Raw genomic sequence first — 9,642 nt, 5'->3', positions numbered from 1 at the left:
CATCTCCCCAGTTAGGATTATGAGTCGTGATTAACAGTACTATACATTCCCTCTGGATCAAGTTTCGAGTAGGATCTGACTGCCCGCGTTGGGCCAGTTTAATAAAGCAGAAGCGGTAAAAGGTACGTGGTACGGATACCGCTCTTCCTTCAGGCCCTAGAGCCTGGCTGAGGGAGCTTGAACTACTCGGTTTCTGTCCCCTTGTTCTTTTAGAGACAGCACTCACAACTCCATTATCGCTTGAGCTATCGTATTCTGGCTGTTTTGGAGGAGCTACCAACAGCTGAATACCCCTCTCTCCGAATTTTCCCATTCAATACAACGAGGTTTTCCTTTTTCTCTTTTAACGCATATATTCCAACCTGATAACATAGAATCCACTAAACCACCTTTGCTTCCCTAATATCCCAATCGCGTCTTAACGAAAAAAACATATCCACGTAAGGCATTTCATCCCATTTTTCCGTTCTCCGACAAAACAACATTCATTCCGATATAGCGTTATATCTCAAGGATCCATTCTCAGGCCATTTTTCACCATCTTCCAATCGAGATCGTGGCCACCGTTGATTACAATATCGGTTTAGCCCATTCTTAGTCGTGGGATCTCCCCCAAATTTATTGCAATGCTTCAGGATGCATCCTAGAGGAGAGCAAAGGGGGAAGCAGCAGAGATATGGGAAGCAGCAGCGCTCCTATATCAGTACCCGAAAAACCCAGCATTTTCTACACAAACCAGAACGAGGGACGTCTCTCCTCTGCTGAACAGGACAGCGATGCTGTAAGAAACAAACAGAACTACGCTTACTGCCACCTATCTTTCCTGGTGCGTCTTATGCAGAGCTCCAGAACAGATCAGAGGGTGCCTGCTTCCCGAGAGGTCTTGCCCCTACCCCCTTTTTCTCCTATCCCCCAAAAATACCTCTTTTCACTCAGCATTGCACCGTTGTGTCGCCACCGCCCGACTGCAGGAGAGGAGCTGAAGGAGTCCCCGGTCGACAGGTCGGTGCGCGCCGGAGTCCGCTCAGGCCTCTTCTCCCCTGGGCCGGACACGGCAAGACGTAACCGGGCGCAGGCTGTCGGCCTCGGTCCCATCTGGGGTGCCAAACCGCATCCCACAAGCGTGAGGTCACTTGCCCGGTGTGCGAGATGCCAATATACGCACAGGGCAGAGGTATGTTTATTTCATGCCTGCGCAGAGATGGGCGCTAGGCGGTAGCTCCGCAAAGCTAGCACAGAGTTCGGTCATACAAGTACAGTATTTATACGGTCTAGCTATGCATATGCATAAGTAATCACACAAAGCAGTTTTCTATCGGTCTACATTTCTCTTACTTCAACTTAAAGCTACAGTGCTGCTTTTAACGTGCTGCGCACGCTGAGCGGTGAGGGCTCTCTGCTCGGGCCGGGTCTCCAGCTCGAGGGTGTGACTTTTAGGATGATAACGAGGATAGTTTGCGGGAGGGTGCTTCTTATCACGCTCCTACTAGTTGTTTCGGATGGTTCCCTAACCATTTTAATTAGCTTACCTATTTCTTCAGGATGTGCTTCTCTCCCAAGGACAGTAATTCTCGTTTAGACGTTCCGCTTTCCAGCCTGCATCCTCCTTATCGGCTTTACCTCAGCCCTGGCCTTCCACCAGCTCCTGGTAGACGACACCGTTAGACTACAACACGACCGTTCTTTGACGCCAGTCAGCGGGATCGGAATTAGGAACAGAAAGAACAGGACAAGCTAAACACCCACACGAGCCTCACATCCCTAAGAAATGATTAAAAAAACCCAAACGACCCCCATTTTAGATTGCATTGCCTTAGGGACTGCCTCCTTCAAGTGCCCGGGCGGAGCGGTGGAATCAGTCACAGAATTCACTTGCCTGCCAGGAGACAGCCCTTGTCCTCGCAAGGCAAATTTTTCAAAACAGCGTGCTATTTTCCCATTTTATCAACTACGGCGGGCTTGCCCTACCAGCACGAGTTGAGGACGTTTTCCTGTGGGTTCATTTGACACTCCATTAAGTTTTTAGCAGGCGCAAGCGACCAAGCGCGAGATAGAAAGTAAGCCAAGATACCGGCTGCCGTACAAAATTTCTTCAAGATTGCGCCTGCGGAAATCGCACAAAGCCCACGACGACTGAACGAGTATGTCGGAGGCCCCCGGCAAACAGCGCCGACGTTTCGTGGAAGCTCTTTTCCTGTCAAGAAAAGGGCCTTTAGACGGTATCTCTGTTGGAATTCAGGCTGCTTCCTACTCATTCTGGCAAGTTCGCTTTCACAGCAACCCGGAGATCTTCAACCACCAAGCAACACTGGTAATTCTTGCTCTCTGCCTACGGGGAATTTCAGCGAATCAGAACACTACTTCAAGCAAAATTCCGGGTCTGTTTCACGCAAATCAAATATCTAAGCCGTGGACAGGTGTCTGTAGAAAGACGACGACTTTAAAAGATAAAGGGAAGTAGAGTACTCACTTTTCTGAAATGTCTTCCAGTCGTTCCATCGATTTAGCAGCCCAACCCAGCCGTCGAAATTCCGGAGCAACAGAGAGAACGGTCGCAGGTCCACGCCGTTCTCCCCTAGCCACAGAGCCTTCCGCTTGCCCATTCCCGCCGACAGCCAGAGCATCGGCGCCGTAGCACCTTCGGAATAACGCACCTCCCACAGCTACGCACCTTTACAAAAGAACCGAGCAGCGTGTAAACAAACATTGCAACGGTTGCGGTAAGGGCTCAAACAGGGATGCCGATGTTATCACTCTGAGATTCAACAACCACGAAAAATGTCATTTTGCTCCAGTATTACAGGAGTTCATTGACTAGTGTCAAAAAAAAATTTTGTTGAAAATACATTGTTTGAAGCATGATTCCAAATGCAAACGTTAAGCAATTCTCGTGAGTCTTGAACTGAGCGGCATTCAGGATCTGACTAAAACAATGGCGGAACGGAGGGCTAGAAGCCCAAAACTAACTCACCATCCCGGCAACTATGGGAGACTTTTGGTGACTGTGGGGCAACTGAGCTTGGGAAGCTTTGCCCAGTCTGGCAACAGAAAGCTAAGGCCCTGCAAACACGGTACGTTTAACCAAAAAAAAAAAAAGGGGGGGGGGGGAATATGTTGTTTTGTAGTTCCTCTGCTTTCTACACAGAACCAAAGCAGTTTTAGTTCAGTAATGAATGTTCACACTTCCACACGGCACTCTTACAAACATCAGTCACTGCTAATAAGCAACGGATGTAGTGGGTACAGAGAAACCTCCTGTCCAGCAAATGCTTTAAGCTTTTCTACGTTCAAGACTTTACTTCCCAGGTCCCTGCAAAGACCCTTACTCTGCCCTGCCCCACCCAGCCCGTTCTATTTGGAACGATTGCTGAAAAACACGACCATTCCACAGCAAGTAAGCAAGTGACATCCCGAGCCAGAGCTTTCCCTTACAGGACAATGCCAAAGCCAAGCCCAGAATTTTTACTTGCCGATGACCGGCAGCGTGCGAGAGCAGAGCCGGCCGCGAGGACTTCCCTCCGGGATGGCAGAGCCGCTGGTGCGCGCACACGCATGCGCGGTGCCGAGCTGCAGTTCCGGCTTCCGACCCTCCCGACGACCAAACGTCGGTACCTCGGGGGGGGGGGGGGGGTCGCGCATGCGCAGTGGCGCATTTTCAAGTGCTCGCTGCTGCCGCTCAGTGGATCAACGTCGGTACTGCAGCTGGGGAGCCGCGCATGCGCAGTGGAGGACTTTCGAGTGCTCGCTGCTGCCTCTGTGTGGGCAAAGGTCGGTACTGCAGCTGGGGAGCTGCGCATGCGCGGTGGTGCACTGTTACAGAGCTCGCTGCTGCCACCGTGTGAACAAACGTTGGTACTGCAGCTGAGGAGCCGCGCACGCGCAGTGGTGCAATTTTTTTCGTGTTCGCTGCTGCCGCCGTGTGGACAAGATGCAGTACTGCAGCTGGGAAGCCGCGCATGCGCGGTGGCGCATTTTCACCCAGCTCGCTGCTGCCGCCCGATGGACAAAATTCAGTACTGCAGCCAGGGAGCCGCGCATGCGCGCTGGCGCAAATTTTTTTGTGTTCGCTGCTGCCGCCATGTGGACAAAGATTGGTACTGCAGCTGGGGAGCCGCGCATGCGCTGTGGCGCGTTTTCCCCCAGCTCGCTGCTGTCGGCATGTGGACAAGACGCAGTACTGCAGCTGGGGAGCCGCGCATGCGCGGTGGCGCATTTTCCCGGGCTCGCTGCTACCACCGTGTGGACAGAAGTCGGTACTGCAGCTTGGGAGTCGCGCGTGCGCAGTGGTGCACTTTTTCCATGCTCGCTGCTGCCGCCGTGTGGACAGCATGCAGTACTGCAGCTGGGGAGCCGCGCATGCGCCGTGGCGCATTTTCCCCCAGGTCGCTGCTGTCGGCATGTGGACAAGATGCAGTACTGCAGCTGGGGAGCCGCGCATGAGCAGTGGTGCAATTTTTTTCGTGCTCGCTGCTGCCGCTGTGTGGACAATATGCAGTACTACAGCTGGGGAGCGGCGCATGCGCGGTGGCGCATTTTCCGCCATCTCGCTGCTGCCGCCCGATGGACAAAATTCAGTACTGCAACCAGGGAGCTGCGCATGCGCAGTGGTGCATTTTTTCCCGAGCTCGCTGCTGTCCCCGTCTGGACAATAGTAGGTACTGCAGCCAGGGAGTCGCGCATGCGCGCTGGCAGAATTTTTTTTGTGCTCGCTGCTTCCTCCATGTGGACAGAGATCGGTACTGCAGCTGTGGAGCCGCGCATGCGCAGCGGCGGACTTTCGAGTGCTCGCTGCTGCCGCTATGTGGACAAGGATCGGTACTGCAGCTGAGGATCCGCGCATGCGCGGTGGCGCATTTTCCCGAGCTGGCTGCTGCCACCGTGTGGTCAGAAGTCGGTACTGCAACTGGGGAGCCGCGCATGCGCGGTGGCGCAAGTTTTTTGCTGCTCGCTGCTGCCGCGCGGTGGACAAAACGCAGTACTGCAGGTAAGGAGTCGCGCGTGCGCACTGGCACAATTTTTTTTTTTGTGATCGGTGCTGCCGCGTCGTGGTCAAAGTTCGGTACTGCAGCTGTAGAGCCGCGCACGCGCGGTGGCGCATTTTCCCGATCTCGCTGCTACCGCCGTGTGGGCAAACGTCGGTACTGCAGCTGGGGAGTCGCGCATGCGCAGTGACGGACTTTCGACTGCTCGCTGCTGCCGCCGGGTGGACAAAGGTCGGTACTGCTGCCAGGGAGCCGCGCATGCGCAGTGGCGCATTTGCCGCCAGCTCGCTGCTGCCGCCCGATGGACAAAATGCAGTACTGCACACAGTGAGCCGCGCATGCGCGCTGGCACAATTTCTTTTTTGTGCTCGCTGCTGCCGCCATGTGGACAAAGGTCGGTACTGCAGCTGAGGATGCGCGCATGCGCAGTGGCGCATTTTCCCGAGCTCGCTGCTGCCACCGTCTGCTCAGAAGTCGGTACTGCAACTGGGGAGCCGCGCATGCGCGCTGGCACAATTTTTTTTGTGCTCGCTGCTGCTGCCAATGTGGACAACTAGCGGTACTGCAGTTGGGGAGCCGCGCATGCGCAGCGGCGGACTTTCAAGTGCTCTCTGCTGCCGCTGTGTGGACAAAGATCGGTACTGCAGCTGGGGAGCCGCGCATGCGACCTGGCGCATTTTCCCAAGCTCGCTTCTGCCACCGTGTGGACAAGAAACGGTACTGCAGGTAGGGCGCCGCGCATGCGCAGTGACGACCTTTGGAGTGCTCGCTGCTGCCTCCGGGTAGGCAAACGTCGGTACTGCAGCTGTGGAGCCGCGCATGCGCAGTGGCGCAATTTCACCCAGCTCGCTGCTGCCTCTATGTGGACAGCATACAGTACTGCAGCTGGGGATCCGCGCATGCGCTCTGGCGACTTTTCCCCCAGGTCGCTGCTGCCGCCGTCTGGACAAAATTCGGTACTGCAACCGGGGAGCCGCGCATGCGCAGCGGCGTATTTTCGAGTGCTCGCTGCTGCCGCCGAGTGGACAAAGGGCGGTACTGCAGCTGGGGAGCCGCGCATGCGCATTTGTGCAATTTTTTTCGTGCTCGCTGCTGCCGCCCGATGGACAAGATGCAGTACTGCAGCCGGGGATCCGCGCATGCGCCGTGGCGCATTTTCCCGAGCTCGCTGCTGTCCCCGTCTGGACAATCGTCGGTACTGTAGCCAGGGAGTCGCGCATGCGCTCTGGCGCAATTTTTTTGTGCTCGCTGCTGCGGCCATGTGGACAACGATCGGTACTGCAGACGGGGAGCGGCGCATGCGCATTGACGGACTTTCGAGTGCTCTCTGCTGCCGCCACGTGGGCAGAGGTCGGTACTGCAGCTGGGGAGCCGCGCATGCGCGGTGGTGCAATTTTTTTGGTGCTCGCTGCTGCCGCCGCCTGGACAAGATGCGGTACTGCAGCTGCGGAGCCGGGCATGCGCGGTGGTGCATTTTCCCGAGCTCGCTGCTGCCGCCGTGCGGACAGCGGTCGGTACTGCAGCTAGGAGTCGCGCATGCGCGGTGGCCCTTTTCTATGCTCGCCCCTGCCGCCCGGTGGACAAAAGTCGGTACTGCAGGTGGGGAGCCGCGTTTGCGCAGTGGCGCATTTTAAAGTGCTCGCTGCTGTCGCTCAGGGAAACAGGGTCGGTACTGCAGATGGGGATCTGCGCATGCGCGGTGGGTCTTTTTGGCTCGCTGCTGCATCCCGGTGGACAAATGTCGGCACTGCAGCCCGGGCGCCGCGCATGCGCTGTTGCGCATTTGTGTTGTGCTCGCTGCTGCCGCCCCGTGACCAAAACTCGGTACTGCAGCTGGGGAGCCGCGCATGCGCGATAGCGGGTTTTAGTGGGGTTTTTTTTTATTGTTTTGGTTTTTTTTTTTTTTTTTGGTGCTCGCTGCTGCCTCTGTGTGGACAGAAGTCGGCACTGCAGCTGGGGAGAGCTCGCTCTGCCTTGTTGTCATTTAAAATTTCTTCATATACATCCTCTTTTCATGCACTTTTAAACTCCTTGTTTTAGTCATATATATGAGTTCTTTTTCTATTTTATAACCCTATATACCTCGATTTACATTTTTTTCATATTCTACCATCCTTTATATTAATAGAGTAGACAGAGGGCTTTCTTGTCAAATCTTTTTACGTATATATACATAAAATTTTTCAATATACATAAAAAGGAGAGATTTTTCTCTACTTCAATGCCTCACACCCATATTTACAGTTTTTCATTATTTAATTCCTCCCCCACCAATTCTCAGGCATTTGGGGGCTGTCACCCCCCTTTCGGGGGTGACCTGTCCCGTGACCCCCCCCTCCCCCCACTCAACCTGCTCCTCTGCCACATCACCATCGTCCCCCCCAGTGACACTGGGGTGCCCCAATAGGCAGCATCACTCCCCAGCCTCCCCCCTTCTTCATCACACCCAAAAGACAAACAAAACAAGGGAAACTGCCCCGACTGCCAGCTCCTTACCTTCATCAGGCCATTTACATATGTACATGCCCCACCAAAAAAGGGGAGCTCCGCTAGAAAAATAAAAGGGGGCAGCCCCAAATGCTTGCAGCCCCCCCAGCCCCTGTCCCGCAGCCTGGCGGCCGCCCCACGCCATAGGGGAGCGTGCCCGAGGACGGTGCCACATCTCTCGCTCGGCCTCTGCTCCGCCATCTTCCCCCCTCCCTTCCCGCGCTGCGACCGACTCCCCAGGGCAACAAACGGCCCCGGTCCCTCTCGGCCCCGGGCTCTCCCCACCACCTGCGGGGCACCCACCGCACACAGAGCCAGGAGCCTCCAGCCACAGGGCTGGCCCCTGACCCTCACCATGCTTCACGACCCGCAGGGAAACCTGGCCGGGGGGATCTAGGGAGCACCACCAGACGCTTACAGCAAGACCGCTGAAAAACAAAAACCCCACATTCCCTTTCAGCACATGAAAAAAAAACAGCACAGCAGAAAGTACAGGGATTCAGTCAGAATAAGGGATAGGAGAGGAGCTGAGCTAAAGCAGGATTCTAGGGAAACGGGTCCGCTCCAGATACAGCGCACGCTTTAACAGCGACACTGACTGCAACGCTTCAAATCCCTATTGAGACCAAGTGGTAGGATTTTCAACACCTTCTTCACCTACAAGTGAACGCTCTTGCTGCTCTTGGAAAACGTCTCATCCCTTCCTTCCAGCACTGCTGCAGGGAGACAGCCCGGTGAGGCTGCAGGACAAGGCCGGACCGTCATCAGAATCTACGCTTACGGATCCACCACAACGGCTACGGCCCTCGCGCTGCTGCTGCTGCTGCACGTCTTGCTCGCTCGGTCAAGAAAGCTGAAAGGGAAGTGTAAACCTTTAGAGAGTAACATGGAAAATAAAGAACACATCTCAGTAATTCACTCTACGCTAAAAAGGTGGCCGTATGTTTATATACATCCAACAACAAGACTTACACTAGAAAAGCATTTGAGTTTCCTTTTGCATTCATTTAACTTGCACAGCTGGGATACCGTTAAACCATCTCTCTCCAAAATGCACGGTTATTATGTGACCGGGGGGGGGTTGTGGGCTGTGTCACTAGGAGGGACATCTGCCCAGCTGCGCTGCCCAAGAGAGACACTACTGAAGCGCCAGGGAAACGCCCCATGGAAAGAGAGGCAGAAATAAAGCACTGCTGAGCACGCCGTCAAAATACCGGGGAAAAACCCGTAACGTTCAGTTGCCTCTCTCTTGAAACATGGAGAACAAATACCTCACTGCTGAAATACACCTCCTAAGTTGCATGCCACAGCTACTGGGCAGTTACAGTTTCAACAGTGCCAGTCGCTTTGTCAATGACACCGTTTTAACTCCTCTTTAAAGTTTCCGTTTGATAGAAAAGTCAGTGAGATAAGAGATCCCCCAGACGGTTTCACTGGGGGGGGGAGGAGGAGGCGCAGAAATCAAATCCCCAGTGCTGCAATACATCAGGCTACCAAAAGGGACCGGCAGATTTGCTAATGCTTTTGGCTGTACCGAAGCATGCAGAGGAACGCCTTTTGATCATATCTCAGCTGTTACAACTGAGAACCAAAGACCAGCGATGCCACCAACTTTTGGAAGACGTGCTGGCCTTGGGTCCTTGGAAGGAAATTGACTTTTTTCGGTGTTTGTAAAGAGAGTGAAAAGTCTTGCTGCTGATGACTTCTACTGGCACGTCCAGCCGCTCCGATGGGAAGTTCATCAAATGCAACTTCTTTGAATGAGAAGGATTGCCAGTCGGGAAAATCTCTTTCCAACTGAAGTCAAAAACTACACACTGTAGCTTCAGGAAAAAGGACCTTCTCGAAGCAGTAACTCACCAAAACCACATCAGGACTCACTGGCGGTACTTACAAGGCTGCTAACGCTTCTTGGGAAAGCCTGGAAAACACGCGGAAGCGACGCCCATTTGTCCCGTTTTGGCCACGTCTCTTCTTTGACCTTGACGGCTTTTCGTACGGATGCTAGGATCGCAGTAAGGCTTTTCAAGTACTGCTACAAGATATTTTAAAACCTTACTGACTGAAAAAGCAGAAAGCTTTTCCCAGGAAAACAAAGGCTCTTTCTTCTGAACACCTGAACTCTTCCCAACAGTTTCTTTCCTCTTTTAGTACAAAATTATTTTCACAGTAT

The 9,642-nt window shown here is 54.0% G+C and overlaps 1 long non-coding RNA gene across 1 annotated transcript; it reads right to left on the bottom strand.

Moving 5' to 3' along the window:
- Positions 1-8,032: 8,032 nt before the first annotated feature.
- On the bottom strand, positions 8,033-9,602 carry LOC140646078 (uncharacterized). The gene is made up of 2 exons (XR_012040313.1): positions 9,364-9,602; positions 8,033-8,322 (listed from the first exon to the last, which is right to left on the bottom strand). It is a non-coding gene; the product is annotated as an uncharacterized lncRNA (long non-coding RNA).
- Positions 9,603-9,642: the final 40 nt, after the last annotated feature.

Source organism: Ciconia boyciana, unplaced genomic scaffold (genome assembly GCF_034638445.1).
Source record: "Ciconia boyciana unplaced genomic scaffold, ASM3463844v1 HiC_scaffold_169, whole genome shotgun sequence".
NCBI classification, from domain to species: domain Eukaryota; kingdom Metazoa; phylum Chordata; class Aves; order Ciconiiformes; family Ciconiidae; genus Ciconia; species Ciconia boyciana.
Note: the sequence above shows the minus strand (reverse complement) of the source record. Positions and strands in the feature narration are given on the sequence as shown.